Source organism: Sorex fumeus, unplaced genomic scaffold (assembly GCF_029834395.1).
Source record: "Sorex fumeus unplaced genomic scaffold, SorFum_2.1 ptg000073l, whole genome shotgun sequence".
In the NCBI taxonomy this organism is placed as follows: Eukaryota; Metazoa; Chordata; class Mammalia; order Eulipotyphla; family Soricidae; genus Sorex; species Sorex fumeus.
The window spans coordinates 9,431,513-9,447,938 of NW_026606130.1; the positions used below are offsets into that span (position 1 = coordinate 9,431,513).

Genomic DNA, 16,426 nt, shown 5'->3' on the forward strand with positions numbered 1-16,426 from the left:
GAAAGCAAATTAGTGGTTGAGAAAAGCCTAAATTGGGGAGGTGGGAATTAATGGTGACTGCAATGGATATGGCATTTCTTTGGGTGTTGATGAAAATGTTTTAAAATTTCATAATGGTGATGGGTGCCCAACTCTGAATCACGAATCACGAATCACGACCATCCTGTTATTCATTGATTGCCTCGAGCAGGCCCCAGTAACGTCTCCTTCATCCTAGCCCTGAGATTTTTAAGAAAGTGCTATATTCAAGGCTCTTTAGGAGAATGAGACCCATCATTGTTACTGGTGTTTGGCATATTGGGTACGCCACAGGGAGTTTGCCAGACTCTGCTGTGTGGGCAGGTTACATTCGGTAGCCTGCCAGTTTGTCCAAAGTAGGAATGATATAATACAATGTCATAATAAGATGTCGCGCAGCCGCAAATGGAATTACACGGCGCCAGGGGGCCAGTTGGTGGTTGTGACCCCCACCTACTGGAATTCGGAGGATCTGGGTGGAGGATGCTCAGCCCCGATCCGAGTAGGCTTGGAGATCTCAGCCCCGGGACCCGCTTGCCTTTGTTCCTCTGCTGGTACCTTCAGGTGTGCGGAGAGTGGTCTCAGCATGGTGGTGGCTGGTCCTGGAGGTCTTCGGCTGCCGTAGCCCTGGTCGGGGCGGGGAGGAAAGCTCAACCCGCTCCCCTCCAAGGGGCCCCAGCGAGGACAGCCAGACGTGGGGGCAGGAGACTGCACTGTTCTCTTCCGGGAGCTGGTTTTTATAGTCTCTGAGTCTTGGCTGTTGGCTCCAGTGGGCCAGTTGGTGGGTGTGACCCCCGCCTAGCAACTCTGAATATACTAAAAAATCACAGAATTGCACACATTAGAAGGGTAAATTTTATGGTTTGTGAATTTTACCTCAATAAGTCTTAATAAAAGCAAATATCTCTTTCATCAGGCGTCCTGGTGAGAGTGACAATGTCTTTAAATCCCACGTATCGATCCCTGACACACCACCATGATGCCCAGGGAAGACAGGGCGACCTGGAAGTCCAACTACTTTCTAATCATCATCCAACTTCTGGATGATTACCTCAAATGCTTCGCTGTGGGAGCCGACAATGTGGGCTCCAGGCAGAGGCAGCAGATCTGTGTGTTCCTCCAAGGGAAGGCTGTGGTGTTGATGGACAAGAACACCATGATGTGCAAGGCCATCATTGGGCACCTGGAGAACAACCCCTCGCTGGGAAAATTGCTGCCGCATATCCGGGGAAATGTGAGCTTTGTGTTCACCAAGGAGGACCTTACTGAGATCAGGGACATGCTGTGGGCCAATCAGGTGTCAGCTGCTTCCCCTGCAGTTATCTTTGCCCCTTGTGAGATCACCGTGCCAGCTCAAAATACAGGTATGGAGCCCAAGAAGACCTCCTTCTTCCAGGCTTTAGTTATCACCACTAAAATTTCCAGGAGCACCATTGAAATCATGAGTGACATGCAGCTGATCCAGACCAAAGACAAGGTGGGTGTTAGTGAAGCCATGCTGCTGCACGTGCTCAACATTTCCCCATTCTCCTTTTGGCTGATCATCCAACAGTGTCAGCATCTCCAACCCTGAAGTGCTTGACATAACAGAGCAGACTTGCACTCTCATTTACTGGAGGGAGTCTGGAACATTGCTAATGTCTGTCTGCAGATTGATTACCGAACTGTCACCTCAGTGCCTCACTCGATCATCAATGGGTACAAGCGGGTTCTGGCTTTGTCTGTGGAGAGAGAGTACCTTTCCACTTGCTGAAAAGATTAAGGCATTCTTGGCTGATGCATGTGCCTTTGTGACTGGTGCCCTCATGGTGGTGGCCACCACTGCTGTTCCTGCTCCTGCTGCAACCCCAGCCAAAACTTTGGCCAAGGAGGAGTCAGAGGAGTTGGACAAGGACATGGGACTTAGTCTCTTTGACTAGTCACCAAAAAGCAACTAAATTAAACCAGCTTTATTTGTGAAACAGAAATAAAGACTTACTTCTCTTAAAAATAAGAATTTAAGTTTATATTCAAAAATAAAAGCAAAATAACATCAAGTCACTGTGGCTCATTCTTCTGTAAAATAGTCCTGAATTTCACAAGACAAAAGGACAGGAGGAAGAGATGGGAAGGCCTGAGTTGCCAGATTTTCAGTACCATCCCTTTGAAGGCACTATTCTTAGCACTTTACTTACCTTAACTCAATTGGAACTAGGACTGACACCTCAGAGAAAGAATTACTATCTCCATTTTACAACTGGACAGGCATTTGAAGGAAATAGAAGTAGCATTTAAACCGAAATCTATGCTGGATCCTCTTCTTCCCAGGACTGGCTCTGGGGGTTCCTGCCATAGACAATTACAACCATGCCTTTTGTGCTATGGGCTGGGCTGAGGGAATGCAGATGAGCTCAGCTCTGGTTGGTAAAAGCCTGTCTTGAGCTCCAGGCTCAAGATGTTTTGTATTTTTATCATGGGTCACAAGGAATTTCCCGACCAGGAGATCAATACTAGTTCATTATTCATGGCTGAGGGTGGGGGTAGGGTGAGGATAGAATCTGGGGCTGGCAGCTACTGGCAACTGCACCTGAGGACTTCTGTAAGCATTTCCTTCCTGTGGCTGATGTACTCCCAACCCGCCTCTCCCCAAATCCAGCTCTGTCTGTCTCCTGGGTGCTCACACAGCTTGCTGAGTATATACATTGGATTTCAAGAGTAAGCAATGAAATTTAGACATGACCCTTTTTATTGTAGTGTAGAATAGTTGCAAGACATTCTCAAGGTCACACAGTTAATAAGCAACAGGTCTGGGTTTTATTTATTTGGGGGGAAGGGCACCACGAGATTGCAGGGATTGAACCTGAGACTTCTGCATACAAAGCACGAACTTCAGCTTTTTGAATTATTTCCCGTGCCAAGATTTGGGTTTTTAATTTACTTTATTCCACTTTTTGGTGGGGGCCCGACCAGGTCATGCACAGGGACTACTGCTACCATGGTTCTCACTCAGGGAACAATGAGGTGCTCATTAATGAATTTGGTGCAAGGAAGACACAAGGAAAGTATGTGTTCCGGCTGGACTGTATTTTAAATTGAAGTGAAAAAGGGGCATCAGTGGAGGCACCTCTGAGGAAGTGCTATCAATTTTCTATATAAATTGCAGGTACTGTCACCACCTACAGTCCAGCCCCTTATCTCAGCCCTGCACCCCACCTTCCCCTTCCAGCATCTCAACTTTAGCCTCCTATTCATCTAGGAGGTCACTGCACCATGGGGTCAGTTAATTGAGCAGCAACTATCACATGAAAGATGAGAAAATAGAGTCCCAGAGATGGAGAAACCACTGAACTGTTAGCACACCAGAGACAATCCCACAGCCCTCCATGCAGGGAAATAAACTTTCCAAACCAACCTAAAAATTTGGGCATTAAGGACCTTTAACTTCACCCTCCCTTCAAGAGCATAAGATTCCAGAGTGTATGCTGAGCAGTTTCCTATACTGAGTGCCCTTCATACAGTTACTCCTCTCATACCCATGACTAGTTTAGGCCTCTTGCAAAACTGCAGAGAAAAATTTTGGGAGCATCAATTTTCAGGTAGAGGGCAGAAACAGTTCCAGATGCTGACCCTTTACCTCAAGTCTACTCTATGCCTACTATCTCGAGATTGCCGACAGGCAGAGACACCGTGCTTCTTTTCCCAGACCTTCCTCAGAACTCAGGCTGCTGCCCGAAGCCAGGCAGTTTACGGAAACCCTATCCTCTGTCCACAGAGACAGCTCAAATGGCCATTAAGCTTTGAAAATTCAGACCGTGGTAGACAAGAGTCCACTGCAAGAAGAATTTTCTTCTCTGCTAATTGGTTGCCTACTCCTAGAGTCACAAGAGAACACCCAGGGCCTCGAAGGGAAACTGCCCTATCTATCCTCTAGAGATGATCCTCCTTGGACCAGAACCTAAGAACTTGGATCTGGTTGTCTAATCAGACATCTGGGCAGCCACTCTGAATGGCAAAAATGAAAGCAAGCAAAGGGTTTCACATCTACCATCAGTCCTATGAAGTCCAGACAAAAGAGCCTCACTGGGAGATAAGGAGTTGAGGGAGTCAAGAGAGCAACAAATTCTTGCTGGATTCAGAAAGAGCAATCAGCTTTCAGAGATTGATAATATAATTGACAACAGTAATTGTTAATGGTCTATTGTAATTGACAATGAAATGGAATATCATTCTTTCTGCTCTGAGATATTGGGCTCTGTCAATCCCCTCTCATGACTACTAAGTCCCCTCAACCAAGTCGAACACCGGGGTGCTTAGAACACCTTCTCCTGTTGTATAGGAAAGGAAGCTGAGATGAGGAAGTCTTTTTTGCTTTTTTGATTTTTGGGTCACATCTGGCGATACTCCTGGCTTTTCACTCAGGAATTACTCCTGGCAGTGCTCGGGGGACCATACAGGATGCTGAGAATTGAACCCGGGTCAGCTGCGTGCAAAGCAAATGCCCTATTGCTATGCTATTGCTCCAGCCCCGAGGAAGTCTTTCTTACACCAAGTTATCTCTCCACCCTCCTCACCTTGTATAGGATCCACTATTTCAGCCTAGAATGCTCAATGGGCAAAATACAAAACCTCTGGGATTAAGTTCCACTTTCTTTTTTTTATGTAGGAGTACTGCTATTTATTCAACCACTGATTAGCTGATTGAATTGGGCATGAACTCCACCTTACTTTTTTTCATAGTTTTGTTTATTTATGTATTTTTTTGTTTTATATTTATTTATTGAATCACTGTGGGGAAAGTTACTAAGCTTTCAGGTTTAAGTCTCGGTCATACAATGATCAAACACTTTTCCCTTCACCAGTACTCACTTTTCACCACCAAGAACCCCAATATACCCCCCTCCCACCACACCCAATGACTGTGAGTCAGATGATTTCTACTTAACTCTTCTGTACATTGATTACATTCATCATTTTGACAAAAGATGCATCATTATTGTTTAGAAATGCCCCCCAACAATCAGAATTGCTGAAAAGGAATTGCGAAATACTTTGTTTTCTATAGCTGGTTATGAGAATCATATAATCTCACGTGGCCACAATAGAGGCCTCGCGATTTGGGGTTTCTGCAAAGAGCCAGGTAATTACGAGATTGGTTTCTGTACGTCTGGTGTTATGGCTGTGCCGGAGAGCCGCTTGTGGGGGGTAACTCGGGACCTCAGTAGGGCATGAAGGACGAGCCGGTACCGCCCCCCCTTCCCATGAGACTACAGTTGCCCCATCATCGCCGGCTCATACCTGGCTTTCCTATAAGCTCTGAGGCAGCAGCCACCTTGCTGCCCGGGGGGATAAAGGTGGAAGGGAGCAACACCCTTTCCCTCTTGGGGAGACATGACGCCATAGTTTAACGCATGGTCCATTCACTTTTCTGCCACACTCTGGAGCCATGGCCGTGTATGCAGTCCAGATGCATTTCTGCCATAAGCCACTGGGTTTCAAGATTTGTTTCTGAGTCTCTGGGATCATGACCATTAATTAGCTTGATCAGGACCCAGAGAGACTGTTTCTAGGTGGCGACTCAAGGTCTTGCTGGAATGGAGTGAAAAGGGCCGGTTCCACTCCCATCTGGTGAGGTCCCACATGTCTCATCACTGCAGGCCCAAACCTGACTGCCCAGTGGCCTCTGGAGGATGATGGCCACCAGGCCGCCAGGGGGAACAGGCCAAGGCACGAAACCTATTTCCACCTGGAGTGGCCCAGCCCTAGTAACCTACTGCAGGAACAGGACACATTTCTGCCAAAAGCTTTTGGGTTCCGAGATTCGTTTCTGAGCCTCTGGGATCATGGCTGTTAAGCAGTTTGATCAGGAACCAGAGAGGCCATGCCTCCACTTATATAGCTGAGCTGGAGGTGGTTTGTTGGTGTGTCTCCCACATACCTAACTTTTGGCCGTTTACTTTCTTGGTAAACTTTGCCCCAAGTTTTTGGGGTCTGGCCAAAGGCACAGCAGCAATTTTGGGGTATCTGAAAGCCTGACGGTGCCATCAGGCTGCTGATGCACTCGCCTCACAGATACAGATTGACCTGCTGATGGCTCCATACCCTCAAGTTTCACTTTCTTTACCCTAGTCAGGCACTTTTTTTAAGCTGGGCACTTTTTTTTTGCTTTTTTTCATTAAAAAATCTATTTATTTATTAATTTTAATTAATTAATTTTTAAATTTATTTATTGATTCACCCTGAGAACAGTTACAAAACTTTCAGGTTTAAGTCTCGGTCATACAATGATCAAACACCCATTGCTTCACCAGTGCATATTTTCCACCACCAAGAACCCCAATATACCCTCCATGCCACCCCTCCCTGCGCCTGTGAGGCAGATGATTTCCACTTAACTCTCTCTACTTTAATTACATTCATTATTTTGACAAAATATGCACCATTATTATTTGGAAATTTCCCCCAACAATCAAACCTGCTGAAAAGGCATCACGAAATAATTTGCTTTCTATTGCTTTTGGATTTCTGATATTTTACTAATTAAGTCTGGAGGGATTTCTGCCAAAAGCCGAATAGTTCCGAGATTAGTTTGTGTGCTTCTGGGTCCATGGCCATGCCGGAGAGCTGCTCGTGGGGGCAACTCATGGTCTCGGCAGGGCAAGAAGGACGTGATGGTTCCACCCCCCACCCCCATCCCATGAGGCTGCAGTTGCCCCATCACCGCCGCTCATACCTGGCTGTCCAATAAGCTCTGAGGCGGCGGCCATCATGATGCAAGGGGGAGGGGGAGGCAGAAGAGACAGACACCGTTTCCCTCCTGGTGAGGGGGGGCTCGGTGCCATAGCTTAATGCATAGTCCATTCACATTTCTGCCAGAAGCTGCTGGGTTCTGAATTATGTACGTGTGCCTCTGGGGCCATGGCTGTGCTGGAGAGCCACTTGTGGGGGCCAAGTCCTGGTCTCAGCAGGGCAAGAAGGACGTGCCGGTTCCCATGATAGCCAGGCATTTTTTAAGTGTTCAATAAACCTTTGAGGAGGAAGGGGTTTGAGGCCACACCTAGTGGTGCCCAGAGCTTACTCCTGGTTCTTCACTCAGGGATTACTCCTGCTGGGGATCAGGAGTCTATATACAGTGCCAGGGATTGAGTCAGAGAAGACTGTGTTCAAAGCAAATGGCTTAAACCCTATACTAGCTGTCTGTCTTCTCAAGAAACTGTTTGAATGTTAATTCGTTGATATGAGTAGATCCTTAGACTAACTCCACTTAAGCTTTGGAGAACCTCACAGGAGCTGAACTGAGGTGGACTGGACACTGACTTCAAAGCTCAAAGTTTGCTTCAAGGCTACGTGTGTGCCCCTCTGATCAGCCCAAAGCCATAGATGCCCAGGTAGCCTTGGTGCTGCTGCCACCTCTTGATGCTGCCACTCTTGTTTTGCTGTGTGTTGACCAGAATGGCAGTGATTTTTAACTTCTGACTGCCTCTGGTTCCCTACCTTTCCCAAATCTTCTCAGATCTTGCTCAGTGTCCAGGGTGGGGTAATTATCTTTCAAGCAGGGAGAAATCAGGTACCAGAAAATTTCAAGGAGGCCTTGGTCAAAGACAAGTCAGGTCTTTGCAATCTCTTTGGCTCTTAATCTCTGACCAGAACCTCACTTCTTTGTGAGTAACTAAAGAAAACTGAGTATTCTCAAGCCCTGACTCCCCACTGCCACGCAAAGGAATTCCTTCTCCACCAATATTTCTCCTTCATCCTTCATACCACGCACTTTCTTTGGTTATGTCTGAACTCCATCATCACAGCACTGGATCTTGTTTGGTTTAGTTTCTGTTAAATTCCTGTATCCCCTTCTTTTCAGTTTGTTGCTGTTGTTTTAATGACCAGGTATCGATCACTTGGTTGTGGTGCTCCTACACTTAGCTGTGGTGTCAGGAAACCAATATGACACCGGATTATGGTAACCCCATATGGAGTAGTGCCAGGAATGGAACTTTGGCCTTCATGCCTGCAAAGCAGGCACTCTCTCTCTCACTGAGTTTTACCCAGGTCCCTTAGCACTGAAATTTAATTGCTTACCCATATGCAGTTCTCAGACATCAGAATAGGAACACTAGAGCAAGGACCTGAATTTAGAGTGACATGTGGAAGGTTGGATGCTCTCTGTGACCTTGAGAGTGACATCTTACTGCAGTGCAGGGGCCTGGGAGACCAACTACTGTGCCTTCAGTGCCTGCAATGTAGATGCCAGAGTAGAAACAAAGGAGAAAGGAATAGAGGCTTCAGTGAATAAGCTTGCTCATTGGAGTGGTTAAAACCTGGGGTGTTTCAAGGGTGTGTGCATCTGTTGGTCCTGGTGGAAGAGTACCCCTGGATATCTCTGAGGAGGGAATGTTGAGGATTGGAACTAACTCTTCCTGAGTTTTCCAAGGCCTAGGAAGATCCCATGAGCTCCCTCAGCTCCTTTCCTTTGGGGTTCCTATGATGCTGCCCTGTACCCCATCCCCACTACTCTTACTTTTTTTCTCCCCAAATTAAAGCTCATCAGCATATTAATAGAACATTATGGTTTCTAATGAGGATCTAGAAAACATTTAAGGAGCAGATTAAGGACAACTCCATCCCATTAAACAGCCCTGAGGTCTCCCAGGAGATGCATTGGTAGGAGAGACACCAAGCAGAGAGCTACTACGGGGAAAGAAACTTTTCTCTGGTGTCCTGGCAAGGTAAAGAGAACAATGAATCACATCGAGAGAAGCTGGACTCACAGTCCCAGGTTGCTGCTCCCTGTTTCCCCTCTAGCTTCCCCTCAATTAATAATTGGATTGGCACAGGCCAGATAGATAATGTACCAGGTAGGGTGCTTGGCTTGCACAGAGAAAACCTAGGTTTGATCCCTGGAACCACATAGGGTCCTTTGAGCACTGCCAGTAGTGATCCCTGAGCACATAGCCAGGAGCAAGCCTGAGCATTTCCAGGTATGGTCCCAAAATTGAAGAAAAAGAGTTGGGCAACAGTAGACTGGGAGGATTGGCAGAAGTCTCAGGTTCAATCCCAGTCACTGCATCATACTCCAGCACTGCTGGGTGTGACCACCAAAAAACAACAACAACAACAACAAAACAGATATGGCTCAGGAAAGCAAAAGGTCCAGGAGAGCAAAAGGCCTGGGAAAGCAAAAGTCCAAAAGGCTTCTGAGGGCAGAGTTTGGGAGCCTAGTGCTGAGACACCTATCACATTAGCTGGAATGCTTGTCCAGGCCCAGACCAAGTCCTAATCTCACTCTAACTGGGGCAGGAGTAATAGCACAGTGGGTAGGGTGCTTGCGTTGTACACGGCCACCCCGGGTTCGATCCCCAGCATCCCATATCGTCCCCTGAGCACCGCCAGGGGTAATTCCTGAGTGCAGAGCAGGAATAATCCCTGTGCATTGCCAGGTGGGACCCAAAAAGGCAAAAATAAATAATAATAATAATAAATAAACTAATCTCACTGTCACTAATACTGACAGTGCTTCCTGGATCAAATGATGGTGATTGGACCTGGGTCAGCCGTGTGCTAGGAAAGTGTCCACCTGCTGTGATATTGCTCTGTCCTATGCCACTCCAACTCTTAATGGGAGGGAACCTATCAGGAAAACAGGGAACAGCAATGTAGGGCTGTGAGCCCAGCTTCTCTCCCTGTGGTTTGACTTCCACATATAACTCCTAGCATTCCATCTCACCCCAGCACTCCCTACCCTTTACCACTTTATTTTTCTTTAATGTTCTCACCTTCTACCATGCCCTTTAATTCACTCATTTGCCCTGTTCATTGTCTAGCACTTCACACTGGAATGTGAACTCTTTAAAGAAAGTGAGCTTTGAGTTACTATGTCTCCAGCCCCTGGAACAGTGCCTGATAATAAATAAATATCTGTAGAATGAACAGACTCCTCCAGTTTAGACCCGAAATTATAATCTCTCTGTCTAGCCAGGATCTCTTGTCTGGAAGGATGATCTTGCTCTAGGTTTAATTGCCCTTTTACTCATTAATTTTACTTATGACTCAGAAGTAGGGCCTTGCAAATATAAGACCCTGGGCTCAAGTCCTGGCACTGCAAAAAAATGAACAAGTGTGTGTGCATGTACTTGTGTGTATATGTATGTGCATCCACATGCCAAGAACTATTCTCAGCTTTGTGGTTACAACAGAAAACTATCCAAGGCCAGAGAGATAATACAAGTAAGGCACTGTCCTTGTATGAAAGAGACACAGGTTTGATCCACAGAATCTTCTATGCTCCCCTGAGTACCACCAAAAGTGACCCTTGAGCACAGAATCTGGAGAAGCCCTGAAGATAACCAGATGTGGACCCCAAAACAAACAAAAATCATCTAAACATTGTCTCTGACTTTAATGTGTTTCTATGTTTGGAAGTGAGAAAGACAGTAAGTGTAATGATTAGACTATATAGTCAAGAGAGGTTTTCCAGAAGAGTAATCCTGGAACTTGAGGGTGAAGAGATGAAGCTAGCCAGGTAGAAATCTGGGGGATAGAGCTTTCCAGGTGGTGTAGCTACAAGGACAAATTAGAGGCGAGAGCACCAAAATAGAGTAAGAGATTTTCTTCCTGATCAGTGTCTCATGTGTCACCCTTCTGGGGGTGTTTTGGAAAGTCAAAGTAACACCGTACCTGAAGACTTGTGAGTCACTTGCATTCATGTGTGGGTATGTGTCTCAGGAAAAGTTACTGCAGAAGAGGTGGCGCATGTCCCTGGGCACATAACAGATTTCATACAATCTGAGCAGCTGCTCACTGGTTCTCACAAGAAACAAGGTATCAGTGGAAGTATGGAAAAACCTGAAAAAGCCTATGTTTCAGTTCAGGCTATACCAGTGACTAATGGCCAATCAAACAACATATAAACAGAGACTCTGTGCCTTTCCTTTCCTAGCTAGTGTTGACATCAGTAGCATTGTGGAAGGACACAGAATGTCCAAAGTTTCCTTCCATCTAAGACACAAAGAAACTTGAGATGCTCCAGAAACATTTTACAAAGACTTTGGACCACACTGGGCACCAGGATTTAGCCTCTTCCCTTTGCCCCACTACCCAGAAAGTGGCAGTAGTGGCAACAGACAGGGTGGCATTTGAAGATTAGGAAGGAGGATGGCTGTGCCTGGACCTGGATTTTGCTTGTGTCCTCCTACCAGGACAGGAAGGGGTCCCCTTTCTTAAATGCCCCTCTGTTCCAGTCCATCTTCTCAACAATCTTTTCTTCCCTTGCTGAGGTCCTTCTCCATATGCTGAACACAGATGCTGTACTTCTCAGGTTCCCTATTGGCCCCACTGAGCCAAATGCCTCTGCCTGGGCTGTGGGATCCCTTCCCCCCACTCTCCCCTCTTCACTGAGCTAGCGCCAGGTTCTCTCCACAATAGCTCTCTCTTCACTCCTCTGAACTGCCTCCAGCTAGGCTGCATTGCTGCAGTAATGAGGTGTCTGCGACTGAAGGCAGTAGGCTCTGTGCAGGGTCAGGACAGCAGGCCAGCGGCCTGGGAGAAAGGCTGGAGCAAGCATAAAGACCACCCCCAACTCAGCCTGCAATCCAACAAGGCTTCCTCTCCCACAAGGCCAGTCCAACTGTCACCATAATCACTGATGCCCAGAGCCCAGACACAAAGGACATGTATGCTTGTGAACAGTCCAGAGGCATAATTAAGCCACCACTAACAAGAGGAATCTTGGGTTGCCTAATACCTGCTAATATCTGAGTAACAGGTTGTGTTTATAAGATACTTTCACTCATTCTGTATAATATTATTAAGCATAAAATGCACCCCAGGTCTTTGCGGCCAGGAGGCCCAAAGAGGCTCAAACAGTAAGCACTTGGGGAGGGCTCTATTCACAGGTAGACAGACATAAAAATTGATTGGGTCTTGAGGATTCATCATCTGAGAAGTCGAGAGTAGTTAGTCTAAGATGGTGGTGGTAGGACATGGCAGAAGAGGAAACGTTTTGAGCCATTCTGAATAAGCAAGAATTAGGAAAGTGAAGGGTGAGGGATGAGAAAAATGTGTCCTGAGCTCAGGTAATAACCAGAGGAGCTTAAGGACATCATGATCAATCCTCAAAACAACTTGAAAAGGCTATATTCTAGTTCCATTTTACAGATGGCAAAACAACAACAAAACTTTCCTAATAATACTTTGCCTCTGGGGCAGTTTTAGTTTAAGAGAATGAATTATCACCTATCCTTTCATTTTTCTGCTCACACTAAGCCTATGCTGTGAGGACTTGATTAGCACTGCATAGTTGGGAAAATAGGGATCACAGATTAAAGTAGAGACAAAAACTCAACTTTACCCAAGCTTTAAGAAAACATTTGAAGGGACAAGGGACTCTAAAAGACATAGCTCCATCAAGTCAAGCCCCTTGATTCTTCCTACGACCCTTGGTCATCTCTACCTCATCCCCTACCCCATGACAATCCTTTCCTAAGGCTGATCCTCCCCCTAGTTGGAGCAGATTTTAAGTGAGAAACCCTTGTCCTGAACCTGCATTCAATCATAGAGTGACTGTAATATTGGCATTCGTGTGAATTATTCAGGAGCTGTGTCTGGCCAGAAGGGGGTTAGAGGGAGAGAGGAAGCAGGTGTTCCCGCATACCAAGCATGGCAACTGCACAGGAAATGACACCAGAGGCCAGGCCCTCATCAGCTGCTTGGTCTCTTTCTCCCCCTCCAAAAGAGAAATCTATAGCCTGTGGGAGCATGGGGAGAGGGCACGGGGTGGGGGAGGGGGTCAGGGATGCAGCTTGAGATTGGTTGGTAGCAATACATTCCTGAGTGCTATCTAGTAGCTTCTTTACCCTCCTTTACCCTTCACAATCAATTTCTTTTCTCTCTCTCCTCTCCCCTCTGTCCTTTCTCTGACTATAGTAACTTGGACCAAATACTGGGACAAATACATGTGATTGTCTCTTTGATAGATGAGGGACGTGTTGAAGTAACTTGCCTGGAGATTATCAGAGGTGAAACAATTTTGTGTATCCTAGATTTTATGTGTTGAAGCACCAATCCCTCAGGTGATAGTATTAGAACATAAGGCCTTTGTGGGGTAAATAAAGTTGATGAGGTTATGAAGGTATGGTCTTCATGATGACACTGGTGCCTTTAAAATAAGAGATGGGAAAGAATAAAAATAAAATAAGAGATGGGGATACTAGAGAAATAGTACAGGATTTAAGGTACTTGCCTTGCATGAGGCTGATTTTATTTCACTTTTTGTCATTGAATATGGTCCCCCAAGTGCTGCCAGGAATGATCCCTGAACACAGACCCCCGGAGTAAATCCTGGGCTCAATTGAGCATGTCCAAAATGTTTTTAGAAAAAGATGAGGTAAGAAAACTTTTTTTTTACTTTGGGGGCCACACACAGTAGTGCAGTGATTACTTTTGGTTCTGCATTTAGGAGTTACTCCTAGCAGGCTTGGGGAACCATATGGGCTACCCAGGATCAAACACAGATTGGTCACATGTAAGGCAAATGCCCTACCTGCTGTACTATTTTTCTAGCCCCTGAGTTAAGAAATCTTGTCTTCTCTGCTCCTGCTTACTCTGTATCCCATCCTCAACCCCTTGCTATATCAAGGACATAGCAAGACTTCTAACTACAAACCAGGATCCTTGTGGGCTCTCACCAGATATGAAATCTGTCAGTTCCTTTGATTACCCAGCCTCCAGAGCTGGGGGAAATATGTTTTCTGTTGAGGTTATCAATCTATGGTATTTTTAATAGCAGCATGAACTGGTTAAGACAGGTCACATGACAAATAAATGTCAGGATTCAAGTCTATGTTTGCACAGTCCAGAGGGAGACATTTTAAATTCTCTTCCAGCTTTTGTGCTAGGGGCTTTAGTCTGGGGGACAAGACCAAGATTTTCCAGGCTTCTCTTCCCTCTTCAGTGTCCCCTGCCGACTCAGAGCCACAAGGAGGTCTAAGACCCAACACTCCTTCCATTAAAAATAACTCCTCATGTTGTTAGAGGCATCTGGAAGTACAATTATAAGGTATGGAATTGCAGGTAAGTGGAAATAGTTTGGGGTCCTGTTTGGGGCAAGAAGTATATAATCTTTTCCTCAAAAGCCCCAGAGTATAGGACTATATTTTGAGATTCTCTTAAAAGTGCAATGTTAGAGTTAGGGGTGCTGGATGTAATGATTTTAAAGCATAACATAGACTGTCTAGTTTGAATTTCAGACAAAAGCAAAGAATGTTTTTAGCACCAGTGTATCAGTATGGTCTAAAAAGGTATTCATCATTTGTTTGAAATTTAAATTTAACTTGCATGTCCTAGATTTTATCTGGTAAGCTGCTATAGAGTCAGAGTGCCTAGACTTCTATACCAGCTTTGCTACAACTTAGCTTGTGTGATCTCCAGTGACTTGGTAACCTCACAGTGTCATAATATCTTCTCAGTAAAGGGTGGTTAGAAATGCTAATAAAGTGATAAAGTCCATCAAGTACTTTGCATTAGGTGCAACTCCTGGAGTAACCAGTAAATATGAACTGTTCTTAATGTTTTCTTCTTTCTCTATGTCTTCCTTTTAGACAATTCTATTGCTCTTTTGCTTTTTTCAGTCAGGGGCCCCAAGGTCATACAATGAGTAGAGAGGGAAAAAGAGGGAAGAGATAAAGGCAGGGTAGAAAGAGAAGTGAGAGGGGAAGAAGAAATAGTAGGTTTTGGTCTTTTATGTTCCTGCTATGCACTGTTACACATACTCCTTAACTTGGAAATCCTCACTACAGATGAAGACGTGGAAGTCTAGGAGGATAAATGCACTTACTCATGGTCACCAGCAAATCCTGTGCCTCAGAATTATCTTGCCCTCATTTGGGACTGTTGAACTTTTGCACAGCTTCACATCTCCCTAACTTGGGTCCCATTTTCTAATCTTTTTAAGGGGAAACCACAGCTCAGTTTTGGAAAACATGTATATGGAGCATAACAGTCTGAGAAATTAGACCTCGTAGTTGATGGGTTCCTAGCTCAAGCTCCATCCTTGTGCATTCCCCTGTTTCCCTACCCAGCTGGGCCCATGCTGATACCTCTATCCTGCAAAAAAATATATGCCTCTCTGATTTGCCCAGTTGCACGTCCACTATGCATGCTAATCAGGAGTCAGCACTTGCCAGCAATTTGCTTCAGTTCTGGGGTTTGCTCCAGGTTTATTTTTTATATCTGTTCCTTGTGTTGCAGGATGGCCGACTTGAATATGATCAGACTCTGATGAAGAGGCCCACAGAAATGGAATGAGTAAAGGAGTCAAATCTAAAAGCCAGGAGGGCATACAGGAGTCATCTTCACCCTCCTTCTGCTCCTGACAGGACTGCACTAAAACAAAACAACACTTAGAAGGATAACATCAAACCCTTCTGGAATATTCTGGCAACCTTGGGATGTGGGCCAGCAGGGATTCAAAAACTCACATTGAGAAAAACAATTCAGGCTCTAGAAGTAATATAATGTATTTATTCTTTAACTCAAGTCTTTTGACTAGAGAAAACAAAGATGTAGCTTTCATCTTGTCAAATCTTGCATTCTTTTCCACACTAAAGAGCAACTAAGGCCCAGAGAGGGGAAGACTCTGGGCCAGGATCATATAATGAATTTAAGGTAGAACCAGGACTAACACTGGAGCAGTTGATCACTAGTCCCGCCTACTCATTATTACATCTGGAAGGGAGCTGGCTAGGAGTAACAAGTATTTCCCTACCCACCATAACCCCTAAGTAAAAGACCTTAAACCTCCTAAAAGTTCTTCCCAGAGTTTCCATGAGTTCCTGGGAACAATAACTTGTATCTTCTCAAGTTCATTCGAAAAGAACTTGCCCCTTTCTCTCTGCTTCTCTCTTTGGGTGTGTATCTATCTGTCTGTCTCTCTCATTTGTTTGTTTTAACACAGTCAGCAGTGCACAGGGGTTACTTTCAGCTTTGTACTCAGGGGCTGCTTTCAGCGATGCTCAGGGTAGCATGCTGTACCAGGAATCAAACCTGGGGCCTCCTGCATGCAAAACATGTTCTTAGCCCTTTGAGTTATTTATGTTTTTGTTTTCATTTTGTTTTTTGCCACACCAGGCTGTGCTCAGGGCTTTCTCCCAGCTCTGTGCTCAGGGATCACTACTGGCAGTGGTTGGTGAATCTTATCCAGTACCAGGAATTGAACTGGAATAGGCTAGATATAAGACAAGTACCTTAACCCCTGTACATAGTATACCTCTAGTCCTCATTGCATTACAGTTCTAAGCATTTTTAAGAAGTAACATTGGTTTTTCCTTTCTCATCCCACAGGGCGCTTAGTCCCAGCACAGTGGGACAGGGATCAGACCCAATTCCATCAGGCATTCCCAATCCTCAGTGTTTATCTTTAACCTCTCCTTTGTGCTCTTCT

The 16,426-nt window shown here is 45.4% G+C and overlaps 1 pseudogene; it reads left to right on the top strand.

Annotated features, from left to right (window-relative positions):
- Nucleotides 1–983: 983 nt before the first annotated feature.
- Nucleotides 984–1,937, top strand: LOC130038223 (60S acidic ribosomal protein P0-like; annotated as a pseudogene).
- The last annotated feature ends 14,489 nt before the right edge of the window (nt 1,938–16,426 follow it).